Source organism: Urocitellus parryii, chromosome 6 (assembly GCF_045843805.1).
Source record: "Urocitellus parryii isolate mUroPar1 chromosome 6, mUroPar1.hap1, whole genome shotgun sequence".
Lineage (NCBI taxonomy): Eukaryota > Metazoa > Chordata > Mammalia > Rodentia > Sciuridae > Urocitellus > Urocitellus parryii.
This window is the reverse complement of record NC_135536.1, coordinates 136,950,901-136,971,494: the sequence shown is the minus strand read 5'-3', so window position 1 is coordinate 136,971,494 and position 20,594 is coordinate 136,950,901.

Sequence of the window (20,594 nt, the reverse complement as noted above, 5' to 3'; positions counted from 1 at the left end):
CATTTCTGAGTCTGTTCTAACAGTCGGAGAGAATAGGGGGAGTCCTAAGGTAAGGACTCTCAGTTCCTCAGTGGAGAAAGAATCCATCCAGTCTCTATTTAATCCAAAAGGAAATTCCTCTCAAGAAAGAGTATCTTTTATTTAGGCAATTATCCTGCTTGGTATAGAAGGTGAGATGTTGAGGGCAGAGTTTAGTGAGAGTCAAGAAACAAACGTCTCTGTTACAAGTAAGTAGAAATTTGGTGATTGGGGAGTAGAAGGAGAGAGAGAGGCAGAAGCAAGAGAGGAGGGTAGAGTTCAGAGCACAAGGGTGGGTTCTGGGGCTTTTAAGGATGGAATGATGTCTCTCCAATGCCAAAGATTTGCATTTCTGGGATGTAAATGAAATTTGCATTTCCCTTTCTTCAGTATCTTCCAGGAACTCTACCTCTGTAGTTCCAATGGGAAGTTCAAAAACAAAAGAGATCAAAACCAAAGAATCCAGAAAACCACAAAAGTGCTGGGTCCTGTGCCCAAGCTGATACTGGGGAGCAGGAGGACTGCAGGCAAGTGTGGGTGAAGTTCTCCAGCAGATGCAGAAATCTGAACCTGGAGAGAACCCTGGGATTATTCATTTTTTAAAAGAACACCCAGAAATCTTGGGAGATTTGTACAGGTGAAGGAATGACATTATAGCTGGTCATAGGTGGCTCCTACAGGTGGAGACCCCAGCTAGTGGAGGGGTGATGTATCTCATATGGATTGTTTTCATCTGGGCTCTGGTTTACTTGAATATGGTGCACTAATTTAGAAAGGCTGTTACTAAAACCCAGGCCTTTGACCAGCTCAGACCTGAAGGTTGGGAATACCTGGGTCCGAAGCAGAGGCCTGAATTCTGAGTCTGACCTTGGTGGGTAAGAGGGGGTCTGGAGGCTGGGGAACAGGTGACATTGCTGGTTAGAACCAGGGTTCTGAGTTCTTCCAAGCTATAATCAACATGACTTTCTGGAGAATCTCCCCAACTCCAAAATGCTGTCTCCTAATTCTGCCTCTCTCCCAAATTCATAAGCTGTACCCCAACTCAGTGCACCAGAGTCACCTCAATGGTTTGTTGAAAAAATGCATGCTAGTCTCATTCTTAGAGGTCTGACAATTTGAGTTTTAACACATTTTCAGGGGATGCTGCTGATGTGGGAGTCACCCTTCTAGAACTGTTGTCCTAGACTAGTGCTTCTTGAACTTCAAGGTGACTAGAAATCACCTGGGGATCTTATAAGATTTGGGTTCTGATTTAGTAGGCCTGAGAGGGTACTTGAGAATTTGCATCTTGACCAGCTCCCAGGTGATGCTGTTCATATAAAGACTTTTGAATAGCATTGACCCAATCATTGCCTTTCAACCTCCAACTGGCTGAAGGTCAAGTGTTTCAACCCACTATGAGTAAGTACCTCCTTATTAAGCTGCTGTTCTCAAGTGCTTTGCAAGGATCTGTTCGTGTCTTAGTCTGTGTGTGTCTGCAAGTCCCTGCACAGTCTACCCTAGCTCACATCCCTTCTGGAAGCCTGGCTGCCCAATCAGCTGTGTGAACACCTGTTCATCCTCACAGCGGTGCTGTGGGGACAGTTAAGCCTCATCAGGCCCTGGATCTTTCTGGCTGCTGGACATTCCGCTCCCTCTGGCTCCCTAGGGCCTGCTCTGCCCTCTCCATGCTGGCAAAGGCCTACTGAATACCAGCTGTTCCCTTGCCCTTGAAACCAGCCCCAGCCAGCTTCTCTCCCCGCCTCCCTGCTGTGCCTGGCCACTCCCAGATGACTCCATACTGCAAAAAAAGGAGCCTGCAACAGCCTGGGTCCGCAGCAGCTGCTCCGGAGAAAGGGCAGGAGGAACTTGGAGAGGGTAAAATAAGGAGGAGTTGAAAAGATAGGAACAGTGGAGAGATGGAAAGGGGAATGAGGTTGATTTTCTGCAGGATTCATATAAGAGGCAGGAAATCAACCCAATATATGACATGAGGGAGTAAGAGAGGTGTTTTTTTTGTTTTTATTTTTGGATCGAACCCAGGGCCTCACACATGCTAGGCAAGTGTGCTACCACTGAGTTACACCCCAGCTCCAAGAGAGAGTTTCTTCTAGGGTGAGGTGGTGGAAGGGGAAATGGGTTGGGATTCCAGAGACCCGAGTCCTCGTTCTTATTCTGAGGTTGAGTTGCAGTGTTCTTGCATATAAGGGGACAGTTGAGTGGACCCCCTTTGAGGTACTACACAGCTCAAAAAGTCACTACTTGGAAAGCTGGACAAACCCATCGACTCTGAAATTAGAAAGACCTGGATTTAAATCCTTGCTTCTACTCCATGACTGTGAGGTAGTGGGCACAGCACTTGGCCACTCCGAGTTGCTTTCTCACCAGGATTAAATGAAATAAAAATAGATGAAAAGAACCTGAAATAACTATTGGTGCATTTTGGGCACTCCAGAAGCTGAAGCTAATATTATGACAATCATTAAAAACGTTAAATACCTGTTCCTTTTAACATGCTCCATTTACCTGGGTTAGACACAAATGCTCAAAAGCATATTATATTGTTTTTTTTCTTCCCTCTGCTTTCTTTTCCACTATAATCACTTCAGTTCTGTGCTGCTCATGCTAGCCCCTTAGGTAGTCTGTGTTTGTTCAACTCGGCCTCCAAGAAAATGTGTTCCAAAATCTTGGAACAGGAGGGTAACAACAATCAAAACAGCAGGTTGCCACACTTAGCAAGTTTTAGGGAATTATTTAATACTAAATCAAGGGAAAACTGACTGAAACATAACCAGTCCAATGGCTCCTGCGGGCCCTGTAAATTGAAGGAAATGTTTAAGAACAGGGTAGATATTACAGGACAAAATTATTTTTGCATTCTCTCTTGCTCTGAAAATTGTTGTTATGGGATACTGAACATAGTGGGTGCTCATTAAACGGTTCTTGATTGAAACAAGGATGTTGTAGGGCCTTAACGGTTCTACTCCCGGAAGACCACCGCATATCCTGGATGTGACTGGCATGAGCCATTTGCAGCCTGATGTTTTGTTTATTTAGTTCTCATTTGGGGCTGCTAGAATGTAGGGTGTTTGGTTGCAAGCAACAGAAATGGAGGCCATCTGATTCACGCAGTTGCGTAGAAGGATGTCAGGAGGAAGGCTGTCACCAGGAAGGCTGGAGGATCCAAATTAGCCAACAATAGGGCTGTAGGATCTAATTGACAAGGGACTCCTGCAGGGATAAATCAATGAGCCAAAAGACGGCACCACCTTTCGGATTCCTTAAGGAAACAGGCCTGCTCTTTCCATTGCCATTCTCTCTCAGGCCCAGCTCCCAAATGCTGCAGGATGCATCCTTCTGTGACCCTGGGAAGTATAGTGTCCCATGGGAGGACAAGCCCATATGTATACCTATGCCCAACAATTACTTTAGCCTGCTATTTTGCTTACAATATAGGCCATTTATAAGGACATTCACGTGATTCATGTGTAACCTTCAGCCCGGTGAACGCTGTTGCCTTTGATGTTAATCTTTGAGTACTGGATAGTTAATTTTCTGTCTCACCTGGTGTTGTTGTTCAGTCATTTTGTCTATACTAGTGTTTGGATAAGTGTCTCCTGAAGGTCTGTGGGCCAGAGGCCTGATCCCTAGGGTGGTGCTTTTTGGGAGGTACTGTGTACCTTCAGGAGGTGGGGCCTAGAAGGTGGTCCTGAGGTAATTAAGGGTATGCCCTTGGAGAGAATTTTGGTACCCCAGCCTCTTCCTGTACTTCTTTCCCTCCTGGCTCATTAAGTGAACAGTTTGTTTTGCTATGTGCTCTTTTTTATAATGTGCTGCCTTGTAAGAGATCCAAAGCAATGTGACCATTCAGTCATGGGCTGGACTCTTCAGAACCATGAGCTAATATAAACCTTTTTTCTTTATCAATTAATTACCTCAGGCATTTCATTATAGTGATGGAAAGTTGACTAATAGAGTGCCTGGTATGATTAAGTTTTAAAAATAAATGATGAACACCGTGCCCACTTATATTCTAAAGAATAACCCTAGGGGATTGGCTAAACAACTCCATCTACTACGGAATTATTTCCATGGTATGCTACACTCATTTGAGAACACAACTAGGGAATTAGTTCCTCCCCTAGGCTTTATTTCCCCAACTGTATTCTGAAATACACGTAAAATGCGTAACATGACCTGCATGGTGAGTTTGTCTACTAAACCATACAGTATACTTAGAGCACCTGACATGTAGTAGGAAAGAATACAAAAGAGAAGGGCTATAACTTTCATTTTTGTATGTCTTTCCCCAGCCCCATCTAACAATCAGTGAGTGACTCAGCCTTTGTTGGTTTATATCACAGATTTTAAGGCAGGAGAAGGGTGGAAGAAAGGAGAGGAGTGGCCATATTTCCCAGCATGGATTTCTCCATGGTGAAGAATTGGCTTACCCTAGTCAGTGAACACACCTCAGCTCCTCCTCCTGTGTTTCGGCTGTCCACGTTGCTGCTAACCATTTTACTTCCAATTCAGGAGTGACATGGGCATGCATTATTTTGAATGAAAATAATAAAGCAGATGTCTATTTGTAATCAAGCTCTGATAATTTCCTCCTTTGCATCAATCTGCTGATGACAAAATTGAAAGAGAGAGAGAGAGAGAGAGAGAGAGAGAGAGAGAGAGAGAGAGAGAGAGAGAGAGACACTAAGAGAGTGAGAGCAAGAACTATAGAGAGCACTGACTCTGTCTGGCCTTGATGATGCGCCTAACCCCTCAGCGAGGGGAAGGGATGTCATGCTGATTTACAGTTCTACAAATTAGGGCAAGTTGGTTTCCATGAAAGAAAACTGGGTCACAGTTGCCAGAGGACAAGGAGTAGATGCAGCGGGTGGTGCAGAAACTCCAGATCTCCACTACAGGGTTCTCAGCATATATTCTCATACATCTATAAAGCCCTGAAACAAACCACTCCAAAACAAGGTTTGGGAGGAAAAAGAGATTAAGATATGGCATAAGTTAGTCATTTCGTCAAGTACACAAAGTACTTTATTATCACTAACAATCCCTATGGAAGGAACAGAAATTGTATACACACACACATACACACACACTACACACATACATATATATGCATATAACATATACATATGTACATATATATCACACATATTTACACATATACATACACCTTTAAAATTGGGCTTACAGCAGAATGATTTACTCACAGTTCACTACAGTCACCTGTAGTGGACATGAATCTGTCTGCTTGGTTTGTTTGGGGCCTTCCTGCCCACCTCCCTCCCTCTTGCTCTCTGTCTAGCCGGTCTGTCTACCTTGTAGTTGATTATATAACAGAGTCCAGGGATAAGTTCTGGTGGTCCTTGTCCTCGGGGGTCCCCCACTGAGGAAGAGAGATTGGATCAATTCCATCTGGCCTGTGGCCTTGAGGGTGCCCGACTTTGGGTGTTTGAGTACAGCTCGAGTCAGCACCACGGGCTCTGGCTCCAGGGTTTGTGCCTCTAGCTCTTATTGCAGTCCCTCCTGCAGGAGCCCCGGAGCTTTTTCTCACTCCCCATCCTTCATTCCTTTCCTTTGTAATCCTGCTCTCACTTGCATAGTTCCGTGCCAACTGGCTGGGTGCAATTCAACTCCATGAGGTTGCTCTGAATGCTGGAGAAAGTCTGCTCAGCCCCTCCAGGACCTGTTCACTGGCCAGCTCCTTCCTGAGAACTGGTTGGGTCTGCCAGGTGCAAGGTGATATCTCCCTCTGTCCCATACCCTCTCTCTACCTGCAAATCCCCTTTGTGAGGGGACTCCAGAAGGCTGGTTTCTCACCCAGCTTCTCCGGAAAGCTCTCTCTTTCCTCTAAGGGTGGACATTTTCTCTGGTCACTGAGCACTCTTGGGTGCCATCAGCTGATCTGAGACTCACCTCAGAAGCTCCACGGGGCAGCTCAATCAACATGCATTGTGGAAGGGCAGCATTATCCATGCCCACCTCTTTCCATCTGCCCTTTTTGGACAGAGGCCAGCCAGAGGGAATGTAGAAGGGATTTTAATTTAATTTTTATTCATTTTCAAGTCTCCAAAGCCATAGAATCATGCTTGGGAAAATGATATAAGACTCAGTATGAAAAAACGTTGAGGAAGTGTCTCTGCAATCTCTTCCTTGATCTTGCCAGTTTTCTGCTCAGAAGCTTTCACTCTCTCCCTCACCCTGGAAGGCAGCTGAAATCCTTGCCTGCTGGAAGTGGGCCACCTCTCTAGCCATGCCTCCTGCAGCCCTTACCCTCCCCATCCTGTTTCAGCTGCATTAGGCAATTCTCCATTCTCCAATCCCTGTCTCTGTGGTTGAGCCAGTCCTTTACCCAGAATGCCTTGCCCTCCCAGCCACCCCTTCAAATCCTACTTGAGATTCCAGGGCTCCATCTCGACATCACTTCCATCAGGGAGAATTCCAGGTTCTACAGTTGGAGGAACTCTCTCTTCATTTCCTTCGGAGGGCTTTTGTGTGTAGTCCTCTTTTATTTCCACAATTTGCATTCTGTGGTGTATTTACCTGCTTACAGACTTATTTGGTTACTAGTCATTCACAAGGAAAAAATCTGGAATGCACACAGAACTTGCCTTGCGTTATTCTCACACCTCCAATCAATCAGCAACTCTGTTGATTTTGCCTGCTAGATATTTCTGGACTCCATCTCTTCTCTTGTAAGCATCAGCTCCGTGATTGGGCGCCCCTCACTGCCTTTATCCAATACTACAACCAACAGCCTTATCAATAGGATTCTTTGCTGGGACCCTCTGGGCTGAAAGCCTGTTATCCTAACAGGGTCGGTGGTTTTGTGTTTTTCTCCTCTATTAGTTCAAAAAAAAATCTCTCAGTGGCAACCCCTATCGTGGTTACTAGGATCTGCTGCAGAGTCGAAGTTTAACAAGCATTGAGTGAAGAGGCAGGTCATTGGAGTAGGAGGCACCAAACAAGCCTGGTGGGAGGCAGTTCCAAATCTTTGACTCACATAAACATTCTGGGCAAGAGGGCTTTTCCTTCTGACCTCATTTTATACATCTGTAAAATGACAAAGATCATTTTATTTCTAAGGTCCAGTAATGAATCCATTTTTTCCCTCAATTAATTGGCCTTTATCTAACAATTAAGAAAGTAACTAGTGATTTGGGAGGCATTTTGCAAAAGACGGCTCTTCCCTCATTAAAAAGTGTTTTTATTTTTCTATTAGCTTCAGTTAAATGTTCATTTTCTTTCAAAGTGAACATAGGTTATTGCTGATCAGACAGAACACAACTGCAAAGCTTTTCAAACTGGTGTGTGACTCTTGTCCCCTTTCATCTCTGATTGGGTCTCCCGGGCACCTAAATCATCATTCTCCGTGGCTTTAGGCCCATGAATCAGAATCAAGTTAAAGATTGCCTGAGAAATCTGGTTAGACATAAAAATCAATAAAAGGAGAAAAAAGGCAAGGCTGATTTCAAGCTACAAATTACATAATTCAGGGGGAGAGTACACATGGATTCCTCCTCTAAAGATTATGGAAAGTGAAAATCTGAAGTGTTAATTCAACAGTTGAGGGAAATGACAGTAATGATTATATACCAGGGAATTTCTTCCTGTTTAATGGGTGGGGAAATGCACCCAGACTACGGATACCACAGCCATTTACTTCCCTCCCTATACCCTCCCAAAACCATCCCCAATTCAAATATTTTGTCTTCCTCCTCCCATTAGTGTATCCATGCTGAGGTCATTTCATTTGGGAAAATATAGTCATTACTTCAACAGGTCTTGTAAGGTTTCATGAATTGTTACCCAGCTTGTCTTCTCTTTAGGGAAAAAATAATGTAATATTAGCAATAGAGGGACTTCTTAACTATTTTTGGCTGTGTATTTTCAAATTCCTTGTGGAGTATCTGTTTGAAGACCATCAAATTTCAAACCTGAAAGTCAGAATTTTTCTGTGAAAAAGAATACTCTTTCTTAGAAATCCTATTTCTTCAATGGTATTTCTGTATGAGACAGGGCTTATTGGCTAGGAACTTATTGTGTGGAATTATTGACTTGTTGGTCAGGATTAAGCCTAGGAAAGTTGCTAATGTGTTTGGACAAAGGTAACTGAACTATGCATCATTCACCAAGTTATTTTTTTCTGGGAAGTAAAGTGAGAGAAGAACTGTTGGAAGCATACTGGCAGCCTAGAGTCCAAATGACAAGTTCTTATGGAGAAACGCAAGAGTACAGGTGGAGTATCCCTTATCCAACATGCTTGGGACCAGAATTGTTTCAGATTATTTTTTGTTTGAATATATGCATACACATCATTGGCATATATACCAAGTCCAAACAGAGACTTAAATTCATTTAGGGTTCATATATGCCTTATGCACATAGTCTGAAGGTAATTCTGTATAATATTTTAATTCATGTTTTTGCATGAAACAAAATTTCATGGAGTGGAATTTTCCACTTGTGGCATCATGTTGGCATTCAGAAGAGTTATTGTGGAACATTTTGGATTTTGGAATGTTGGGTGGAGGATGCTCAACTTGTACGACCTATGGGAAGGACCCTGGGGGATGTGAAGTGAGGAAGGAGCTGTGGCCTGTGGAATTACTCTTCTGTGAGCATAATCGTTTCCTTTCTTTGTCAGTCTTCATTGTCATTTTGTAGCTTTAGCTTCTCTGACCTCGTGTCTTTCTTTTGCCATTTCCTATCCCTTCTTGTCATTTTTATGTCTTCTAAAAATATGTACTTAATTTTTTTTTAAAAAAATATTGGTTTAATTATACAAACTTGTGGGGTACTGTGTTCAATGTGTTCAATACATACAGTGTAATGAGCAAATTAGGATAGTTAATATTTTTATCTTCTTAAATATTTAAAAAATTTTCTGCTGATTAACATGTAATAATCGTACATATTTATGAGGTGCAGTGCGATATTTCAACACATGTCCATCACGTGTACTGATCAAATCAAGGTAATTGATGTTTCCATTTCCTTATTATTTACTTTGTGTTTGGATCCTCTGAGTGCCTCTCTTCTAGTTATTTATAGAATATGGAAGAGGTGATTGTGAAATATAGTCCCGTCACTGTTCTGTAGAACGCTAGAACTAATTACTTCTATCTGTGTTTTCTGCTTATAATTTTATTAATGACTTTGTAAAAGGGGATATTGAATAAGCAATCTGGCCCATCAAAAAGGTTTCCTACCATGTCATCCTGGTCCAAGGTGGAATGTAAGGGACGATAGAGGATCAGGTAGGTCAAAAGAGCTGACAGAAGGAAACCAGAGGTTTTGATCAGAAGGTGAATCCAGGCAGTCCAGAGTCTTCACTGCGTTCAGGGATCTCAGTAGGTGGGAAGCAGGAAAAGAACAGAGGTCAGGGCAGGGTCCTTGTGAGGCCTCTGCTCCCTTGTGGTCAGGTGGTCAGAGCAGGACTAGGGAGTTAAGGATCCCCAAGTGGACAGGGCTGGTTGGCTACTAGAGATATGATGTCTGTCCATTGTCTCTCCTAAGTAATTTGTTATAACAACAGTGAAAGATTCAATGCTTCTGAGTTTTTCAATAAATGAAGTAGAATCGATTTTTCCTGGGAAACTTCCTCACGTGTGTTCTGATGTGCTGTCTAGTGAAGGGTCACAGTCAGCAGGAGGACTGCGGAGAGGATCCCTGAGAGAGGCGCTCAGAAGACCCAAACACAAAGGAATGGCAAGGAAATAGAAATGATAAGGTCACTTCTCACAGTGAAAATCCTTCCTGTTCATAGCAGCAACAATTAAATGTTGTAAAGCATTTTGCTTTCATGAAAAAATTTGATGGGTTTTATAAAAATTTGAGGAGTGCATTGTGTATGTAATACCAAATATATTACTGAGGAGACAGAGACTGAGAACCTTGGATCGACATGCTGATCTATGTGAGCGGAGGCAAGCAGGAAACCAGCGAGGAGCGGTGCTCGGCTGTTGGTGTTCAGACCTGGAGTTCAACATCTGGGCCCAGACAGTGGGGAAGGTCAACGACAGTGCATTCACCTCCCTTCCAGAACATGAATCTCACATCCACTTAGCCTTTCACATTCTAGCCATCCCTAGAACCTAGTCTTCAGGTTCTACATGCTTTCCTTCAGTATGGTCCAAATTTTCCCCTTCACGTCTCCTTTCCATTAAACCCCACCCCCTACCTTTGAGGTCGAGTGTGTCTCCTCGAAGCCTTTTCCAATTCCTTTTTGCCTCCCATCCTGCCACTCTAGGAATCTTCCAGAATATTTGCTTGCATCCTGGTGCTTCTCTTCTTGGAAAAAACTCGGCAGAACACAGCACAGGAAAGAGGGCACCTGCTAGGCGCAGACCTCATCTCTCAAACCACTTTACTTTTGAGCCAGTTGCTTATGATTTTACTGACTTGGCTTCCTTCTTGGTAACATGAAGGGATCTAACCAGAAGAATGTTAAGAACTATGATCCCTCTGCTTAAATACTCTTCAAATATGCCCCCCACCCTGCCATCATTTTAATTCAATAGTGGTTGCTATTTGTAATTCGTGTTCATGTGCTCATCGGAGAAATTTTGAAAATGTAGACAAGCATAAGATGAAAACCAATGCAATTTAGTGGGGAAGGAGATTCTTGCTTTTTAATGGAGACCTTTTACATTTGGACGGGTGATTTCCCCCTTCCACCTTTAATTTTTGGTGCAGCTCATCCTTTGTTCCCTTCTTCTCTCTCTCCTCCAGCGCCTCCTGCAGGCTGCCTAACATTATGAGAGACTGAGTCCTAATAAAACCACGGTGAAGAAACAGGCATTGGAACCAGATGAGTCTGGGCAATGCCTAACTTCATCCTGGCCTCACTCACCCTTGAGAATTTATTGTTTTTAAGTGTCTTTGACTCATTTGTGAAATGGAGACAAAAACCTTGTGAGGAATTTGGCACATAATAATAATTAAATAAATGTTGTCTCTGAAAACATCTCACTCAAGCTCTCCCTTTGTCTTGTAGGTTTTTCCAATGTGGTTCACACTGACTTCCCGATGACCCCACAGGACCACCCAGTTTGACATTTGGTTCATAGAATGGAGGGCCTACAGAACGGGAGAAAACTTTGCCAGCTACTCTTCTGATGGGATTAATATTCAGAATACATAAAGATGTAAAAAAAAATCAAGGAAAAAATCAAGAAGTGGGCAGAAGATCTAAACAGAAATAGATATGCCTAACAAATACATGAAGCAGTGTTCAACATCTTTAGCAATTAGGAAAATGAAAATCCAAACTGTACTGAAATTTCATCTTGCTCTAGTCAGAATGGCAATTATCAAGAATACAAGAATAACTGATGGTGAGGATGTAGGGGGAAAGGTACACTCATATATATTTGGTGGGACTGCAAAATTAGTATGACCATTTGGGAAAGTAATGTAGACTTTCCCCAAAAGACTAGGAATGGAACCATCCTATGACCCAGCTATCCCACTCCTTGGTATTTATCCAAAAGAACTAAAATCAGCATTGTGTAAAGATATAGCCACATCAATTTTACAGCAGCACAACTCACATTATGGAATCAGCCTAGGTGCTGTCAATAAATGAATGGATAAAGAAAATGTGGTATGTATGTACACACAATGGAATTTTAATCAGCCATGAAAAATATTGAAATTACGGCTGATGTTTGCTAGTAAATGGATGGAACTGGAGAATATCATGCTAAGTGAAATAAATCAGATTCAGAAAGTCAAGGGCTGAATGTTTTCTCTCCGATTGTGAAAGGTAGAGAGGAAAAGAGAAAAGGAATAAAAAAGGATCTCATGAAAATGGAAGGGAGACCAATAGATTAGAGGAAGGGGAATGAGAGGGAGGGAGAGAGGGGGTGAGGGGAAATAGTAGGGAATTAAATCTACCAAATTAAGCTATGTTCATGTATGAATACACCACAATGAATTCTGATTATATATATGTATATATACACACATACATATACATACATATATATAAAATCATACTGCACTAACTTAAAATATAAAAATAGAAGGGAAATCAGAGCAAGTGGATCAGGTGAGAGAGGAGGGAAGGGAAAAGGAAGGTACTGGGGATTGAAATTGATCAGATTATGTTATGTGCATGTTGGAATATGGCATAATGGATTCCACAATTATGTGTAATTTTAATGCACCAATAAAAATCTGTATGAAGATACTGTTAACCTTAATTAGATGACATTATGGCAGTTCTCCTAGAGATAACCCCAAGTGGGTCACACCTCCGTGCCCCCCACTACACAGACACAGACACTTCATCCTACTGGACATCCTATGATCCCCAAGGAGTCCTGAGATTTGGGCTGGTGACCTGTGGGATTGGCCCAATGCCCTGTACCAAGTCACCCTGCTTTCCTCTCCTTGGGGGTGGTGACCTCCATCCTTCCAATGTGTGCCGAGTTAAGGAAGGTCTTTTAGAGGCTCAGGAAGGAGAAACTGCCTGCAAAGGAGGCTGTGGGGAGCCCACTTGGCAGCTCTGCCTTTGTGTTCATTTGCTGTCCATCACTAGCGGTGGCCATGTGAGGGTTGGACAATGGGAACGTTTACTTTCTGTCCTCTGCTCTCTGTAGCACAACACAGGGGAGGCTTATACCATGAGATTTTTTTTTTCCCTCTTGGAGGAAAACATCAAAAACATGTAAAGGGAGAAAGGTTCTTTTGGCATCCCTCCCAGGGTAGCAAGTATAAGTAATATTTGTATAGAGAGTATAGTCACCCCTCAGTATCCACAGGAGATTGGGGCCAGGACCCCCGTAAACACCAAAATCTGAGGATCCATGTGTCCTTTGTATAAAATCCATAATATCTGCAGACAATCTGTACAATCATCCTGTGTACTTTAAATCATTTCTGGGTTAATCATAACACTCAATGCAATGTAAATACTCATATACTGTATTGTTTGGAGAATAATGGCAAGGAAAAAAATCTGTATATGTTCAGTATAGTCTCATATTTTTTAGTACTTTCCTTAACCTGTTGCTGGTTGAATCAGCAGATGTGGACCCCTAGGATACGGAGGGCTGACTGTCTCTCTTTTGGACCTGATGCAGGAAGAAAGCATTCTTTAAGGCCCTCTGGTGCACGAGTCCCTGCCCCAGCTCCCTCTGTAATGAACTCTGCCAGCCACTGGCTCTCATCTTTGAATGAGGAACAGGTGAACACTCAGGTGTTAGGTGGAAGGTGAGGAGGCATTGGATCTGCATTCCACAGCACCTTCCTGTGCCTCATGTTGACCTCCCATTGGATAAATCTCCTGTTGGTCATCTGCCTAGGGATCAAAATCTGGCTGTGAGTCTTCTCCATGTGACATGCATTTGGGTGTCCGGCCAGAAGTCGACCCCAGGCTTGTCCATACAGAAGGCTGTCAATAGCTCGGCTTTGGCTCTCTGATTGCACAGTTCTGTTCTGCTCCATCCAGGAGCCCAGAGTGTGCCATGCCAGTGGCACAGATAAGCATCAGCTGCCATGGGCATTTCATTCCAGGTCATCAGATGGGCTTTATTTTTGGTCCATCACCCCACCTTGCAGTGCGGAACCTGAAGTTCTCCAAATGCCCAGAACAGTGCTGTCACTGAGGTATTTTAAATCCTGCTCACTATGTACTCAAAATCCAGGGAGAGAAGCTAAACAGAAACACTTGGAGAGCTACCAGAGTACAAATGGAGTTAGTAACAATTGAAGTGGGGGCGGTGAGCTCTTGGCTCAGGATCTGAGCAGACTTGAACCAAGGGACACAAAGGGATCGTTCGCTTTCTTAGCAACTCCTGCAGCTTTGGGATTTGCTAAGTATAATTCAGAATGCTAATAAGAGGAACAGGCAGAGGGGGTAAAGATTTGCCCTGGTTTATTAGAAATGATAGAAATTCAGAATCATGTAAATGGGTGGCTTCCTTCTATCAGGCATGCTGGCAAGGGAGGGATGTAGAGTTGAAGGCTGAGCAGGGGCTGGGGCTGAGATTCCTGGGGAACCATGTGAGTGGGCAAGCCAGAGCTTGACTCAAAACAGGGGTCACCCACAGACATGAGCTCTAAGGCACAGACACTAATTCTAGACCCTGAAGAGACTGAGACCACCTGCTTCCCTACCACACTGTTAGAATTTGAGATTTCCAGGGAAAATCACTGGAGATGGCTCCTGGTCACTGCAGTAGCTCAGCACCATGGGGAAGACCACTGTTCACCTTTGCCCTGAGCAACCCCCCATTTTTCCTAGGTGCCGATTTTAAGGTTTTAATGATCCCATTAGCTATACTATTCCTTTCCCTTGGATCTTGTTCATGGAGAATAGTCATGGAGTGACTGCTTGTGCCTCTTGATTAGCACACTTCTGTCCTACACTGGGTGAGCCGTAAGGGGCAGATTTCATTACTATGACTTTTTGTTGCACCTGAGGCCACCTGCTTCCCTACCACACTGTTAGAATGAACGTATTAGTGTCACACAATAAAGACATCCTGGAGAGGTGCTGTCAAGGGGAACTTATACCCATCCCTGAAGATTCTGATATGCCCTGCTGAGTGAGGCAGTGTCCCCTGTGCTGCAGTGAGCCACTGTCACCAGTGGACAAGTTGAAGAATACAGGTCAGAGATAGTCCTATGGTTTAGCTGCCTCTGGGGTCATCCCAAAGGTAAAGTGGCCCATGCATCACTACAGAAGACCCAAGGACATCCTGCCACCATGCACATGTTGTACTGTGTTTACAGGTTCAAGGATGAATGACAGATCTCCAGCTTAGTAATGAACATGCAGGTGGCCCAGCCATGGATTTCTGTCAGGATGTAATTTAGCTTCATGAAAACTAGGCAGGCTTGAATCCAGGACTCGAGTTTCTTGAACCTATTCATTTCTTGTGTCTCCAAATATTAGACATTATTTCCCACATGTCTTATGTGTTTTGTTTGCTTGATACCTGTATTTTGGGTGCAGGTATAATTTTGTGAAATCCCTCTAAAGTGAGTGGCAGGGACTGTTAGCCCCACTTCCTACATGAGAAATGAGACTCAGAGCAGAGCAGTGACTCTTCCAGTTCACACATCTCATCACTAGTGGAACCTGGGCCTTCAGCTCCTCTCTTCATTTCCAAGCTCTTGCTATTTACCAAACCTATCTATTAAAGAACCAAGACTTTGTATTTGAGAGTAATGAGGGATTCTGTAAAAAAAAACCCTTAGTACTGCTTAACTAATTTGAAAGCACAAAGGAACTGAGTCAAAAAAGACTGGATAGGTGAACTGTTTTATTGTTATCAATTGTAATATTGTTAATAATAATTGATGACAAATTTATATATTGATTAAAAATATGTGAGATTTGATACAAGGTCAAAATGACACATTGAATTGGCTCTCAAATTGTGCTAACTCCACATGAGAATCTCATTGTAACCACGATTTTGCAAAACTGATGAAATGAAGAGAAAAGCATCCAAGTGTCAAAGGCTGTGTTAGGAATGGTTGATAATAAGCTTGACCTCTCAGAGCTGCCTGGATGGATGCACAGTAGGTGCTCAATAAGTGTTGATGGATGTTTGGGTTTATGGAGATTTCATTTGGCCTTTCACCCCAGGGAGCATGATTTTTTTTATTGTGGTAGTTAAAACGATGCTCTGAAAACTTATAAATTTAAAGACTGACTTGGAGAAATCTCAAACTGCTATTTTCGTTTAGGTATTTCCCCCTTTTTGGGCTGGAATACTATAAAGAAGTTCCAAATGTTATATTTTTCACCTGCAAATACATCTATGTGTACTTCCAATAGATAAACATTAAAAACCCACCACAGCATCATGGCAATGCAATTACCCATCATCCCTTAATAATCCAGAGAATCTCCTCTGTCTTGGAAGATTGTCTCAGAATGGTATTCTTGCATTAGGGTCCTCAAATCAGAGATCATAGATTAAAGGAGACCCAAAGCAGATCAACCAAATCCAATGTGGTGACCATGTCTGAAATCTGATTTGAAGAGAATTAGGGCTAGAGGCTTGATTACATTCAGATACTTTAAAATGCTTTATAGATAAAATAATGCACTTTAACTCACAACATTTTGAAAAAAAAATTTCTATGTTTTATGAAGACATATCTTATTCCAGGTCTCAATTCCTGAACAAAATTGCTAACTAAAATGAGGAGTGATTTTGAGACAACGGTTGAGATACATGTTTGGGGGTCAGACTCCTGGAAGTCACTGGTGCTGAGCAATGAGAGAAGCCACTGTGTTCCAGAGGCAACTGCCATGAACTCTCTGATGAAGGATTTAAGCCAGAGTGGAGGCTCCGGTTTAAGGTCCATTTTCTCTGATTTTACCCATAAGTCTAAGAAATGCCATTTTATTTTGATTGAAAATATGAAACAAAGTTAGAAGAAACAGGAAATCTGAAAATAGGAGAAGGGATGGATCACACCTACATGATCAGGCAGAAAACAGAAGAAAATCAAGACAAAAAAAGAAGAAATACAGAAAGCACAGAATCCAGGATTAACTGCTACAGAGGCCAAGGGACTTATTTTCCTCTTAGTGAATGTGTTACACTTGTCTATTTACTTATAACATTTAATATGGCAGCAATCTTATGAGGTAGGTACTGTATGTTCCGCATTTTACAGATAAAGAAACACTGAGAAATGATTCCAAAGCACCCAGCTGGGGAGAAATCCCAAGGAGTGTTGACCTTTTTGCTCCGTGATCAAGTGCAGATGTGCATCAGACGTGAGAAGAATGTTGAGATGTTGAGAGAAGAGTTGGTGAGACCCACATTTCCTGGCTAAGTAGTCAAGGAGCCGCATGGTTCATTTTGGGAAGACTTACACAGGAAATGGGAAAAACAAAAGACTTGTAATCACTTTAGTAGCTTCAAGTTCCTAGAAAATGTACATACATCGAAGTGCAGAGATAAATGTTTGCAAGTCAGCACTTCAAAAAATTCTACAAACCAGAAACAGAAATGTTACAGCGCTGGTTAAGTTAATGGGTTGATTTATCTTAAAGTATTATTTGGTAGCCTTTCAGTGACATTGATATTTCCCATTCCCTCTCTCAGCCTTGACTTTTTCTATGAATTTTTAGAATTTTTTGATAGGCCACGGCCAGTAAGCTCTACTCAGGAATTTTATTTTCTGTCCTTTCTCCTCTGTAACTGAACATTAGATCTCATAGGTGGGGTTCCCCATTGCATCCTGTAAGTGACTGTGACCTTTGTATTTGCCTCTTCCTGTGGTTGGGGGTGGAGGGGAAGAAAAAAAAATTAGAAAGAGAGCTGGGGTTGTGGCTCAGTGGCAGAGTGCTTGCCTAGCATGGGTAAGGCACTGGGTTCTAGTCTCAGCACCGCACATAAACAAATAAATAAATAAATTTACATCAATAACTAATACAAATACTTAAAAAAAATAAAAAAGAACATAATTGGAGCCCTTAGACTGGATAAATTATCTATGATGACTGTCTTACACAATTCTTAGGGTTGAGGATTTGGGGGAGATAAATCCCTTCTCATTAAAGATGACACCCTGGTGGTCCACTCCAGCATCCTGTTACCTTCCTGAGGCTCAGCCTTCTGGGGTCTGTGTGAAAGTCAGGAAACAGAGAACTCCAGCAAGTCATCCACGTAAGATCTATCTAGCCCAGCAGTTTGTGGCAATTTAGTGAAGGGACAAATAACCCACAATAATTCATCAAGTCCTTGGACCTTCAGCAGATAATTTTTGGTGTTCATGGTGGGGACTCAGTGAACAAAATGAATCTACTCTATATAAAGAGGGCAGGGAAATGTTTGGGAGAAAGAAAATTCTTTTGCTATTTAAAGAAGTTTCCTTTAGCAATCTGAAAAATTTAGCCATCCAGTAACAATTCATCTTTTGAAGATTTTCTAGCTTACCAAAGTTTCATTCTACTGCCCTTTTGAAAAAAATCATCCTTTGTTTCATGGCAGAGAAAGTTCTGAACCTCATGGACTAGTCTCACCTGGCGTGACATTTCTTCTGCACTTTCAACAATTTTCACAGCATATTGATTCTTCATTTCATCCTCAGACACATCAGTTAATTAGCTAATCTGGATTTTGATTCACACATATTAAACACCATCTTTTTTGAGCACACAAAAACCCCCTTATGTGAAATAAATGGCATTATGTCCAAAAGAATGGTGTTAGATTGTCTTTTACTTTGGAAGAAAAGGAGGTAATTAGTTTGATATATATTTTTTTATTCACGAATGTTAATGCCATTTTCGCTGCGGAAGGAAAGGTGAATGGCTGTGCCAAGGCACTGCTACTGATTTTTGAGGTTCTGACATTATATAAAGGAGTTTGGGGAAATGGAACGGAATAAAAGGGCCTTAGTTGAATATGTGGGTAAGTAGTGTTCTTAATACTTCAACAAAATCTAAAAGGGTTTGCAATTCATATAGCTTTTTTGAAAGACTGCCAAGAGGGATATTTTCAATAGATTGGTGGAATGAGGAATTAAATGTATATTATTTTGGAAGAGATTGGAATTTAATGCAGCATTTGAACAGGTTAAATTTATATCAATAAAATACCAGGTGGAGAATGGGACCGTTTAATTTCCCGCACACAGAAGACACATAACATTTCTAGAAAGGATGAACGCAACGTGGCCTGCTGTTTCAAGCCTCTGTGTTCATTTTCAAAAGCAGCCTGGGAAATTTCTGCCATTCTTTGGAATTCAAGGCAGTGGCAAAGCCACGGTCAGATGTGATAGACCACGCAGCAGCCAATTTGCTTGAAGTTTGTGGTTCATTAATCCCTCTCTCTGAATTACAAAGAACCAAAGTGATGTCATTTGGAAAGTGCACCACAGAAAATTAATGGGGTTCCTTGGTCAGAAGTGAACACTGAGACAATGTGACAGAGAAGAAAGGGGTTGGTGTTACTGATTTCTGAGGAGCCGGGGAGCCTGGTTCCCAGTGGGAAAACCTGCTTGGCTATTCAAAGCCCACCCATCCCCCCTGCAGCCTGTGAGAGAGCATTCTTTGTGGGTCAGCCCTGCTCCTTCTGAAAAAACACAGTGTGGCTTATTCTAGGGGTTCCTAAGAATTCAGCAGCATCTAAAACAGTAGTTTTCATCTATCGAACACAGTACAGAACTGCCTTGCTCTTCCTTTTCCCAATCTCCCAACATACCACCCTGTCTGGCAGGGCTGGGCTTAGACTGGTGGGAGCCCTGCCCATGAGGGTGCAGTGCTGATAGTGGGTGCCTCACGCTTGATCGGCCTGAGGGAGAGTGGGAGAAGAGAGACTGAATCGCTGCCAAAGAGGCAGGCTGGGAAACTGGGCAAAGATGTGATCCCGCGAAAGATCCAAGAAAATGGTGAATGGGAAGGTGCTTCGCCTCTGCCAAACTGGGTGCTGGGTGCAATTATAGTTCATTGGATCACTGCAGCCATCATCTATGCTAGCAAGAGAAATATGTGCTTGGTACAGAGTAGGTACTCAGCAAATATTTTTTTGAATAAAAAAGAAAAGAAAAAAAAAACCCCAACTACAATTGTTCAGTGAGATTGATAGTATTGTCCTTCCTTTTCAAATGAGGAAATAGATTTTCTCTCAGGACAGGAAGAGTTCTATTCTTTGTACTCTGTGAACTGCAAAAGGTGCTCTCCAAATGTTAGCTGTCATCACTGCATCATAGAATAAGATCATTTCCTGGAAGCCTTTGTCTCTGAAGGTGCCTGAATTTTCTATCGACTCAATAAGTTTATCCTTTGAATGACTCATTGACCATTGTGCAAGGAGGACTGATTGTATCTTAGTGGAACTATCACCTGACTAGGAGATTATACACATGAACACAATTCATGGGGCAGCTCGAGTCTACTAAGCTTATAAGAAAGTTGAAGTTTGTTATGCATTAAAAAAAAATAATAAATAAATAAAAAGAGGACCTGAGATGTTGCAGGATTGTTTTCCCCTTGGAAACCTTAACTTAGACTTAGAGGCCTTGAAAATTCCATCAGGACTCAAAATATACTAGCATTTTTATTGGGTAACAATATAATCTGAAAGAGTGAACAATTTTCTGTTTGGCAGTGCTGATGGCAGTTCTATTTCATATTAATAGTGGAGTCTAATGTGGGTAGTAGTTTTTGTTGCCTGTATGTTTATTAACATTTGAGTGTGATTTGAACTTGATAGCATGTTTTATTGCTCCTCTAACTGCAACTACTCTTTCACTTTAAATACTTTTATGATATTACACCTATATTTCAAGATATAATAAAAGTAAATTTGTAAAAAAAAAATAATTCCAAACAGCTTTATGCATTCTTATTTCCATCCCTTACTTCCATTTGGGGTATGATAGTCTTGCAAGTAGCCACTAAAAGTTGCTCAATAAACTGCAGCATTTAGAATTCAGAGAGAGAGAGAGAGAGAGAGAGAGAGAGAGAGAGAGAGAGAGAGAGAGAAAAGAGAGCACATGCTCTCTCCTTTGAAGGAGAACCCTCATCCCTGCTCCATCTTTCTCTAGGTGGTGAAAACCCAGATTTTTTTCTGTCTGACTGGAGCTGGAATCCTCAC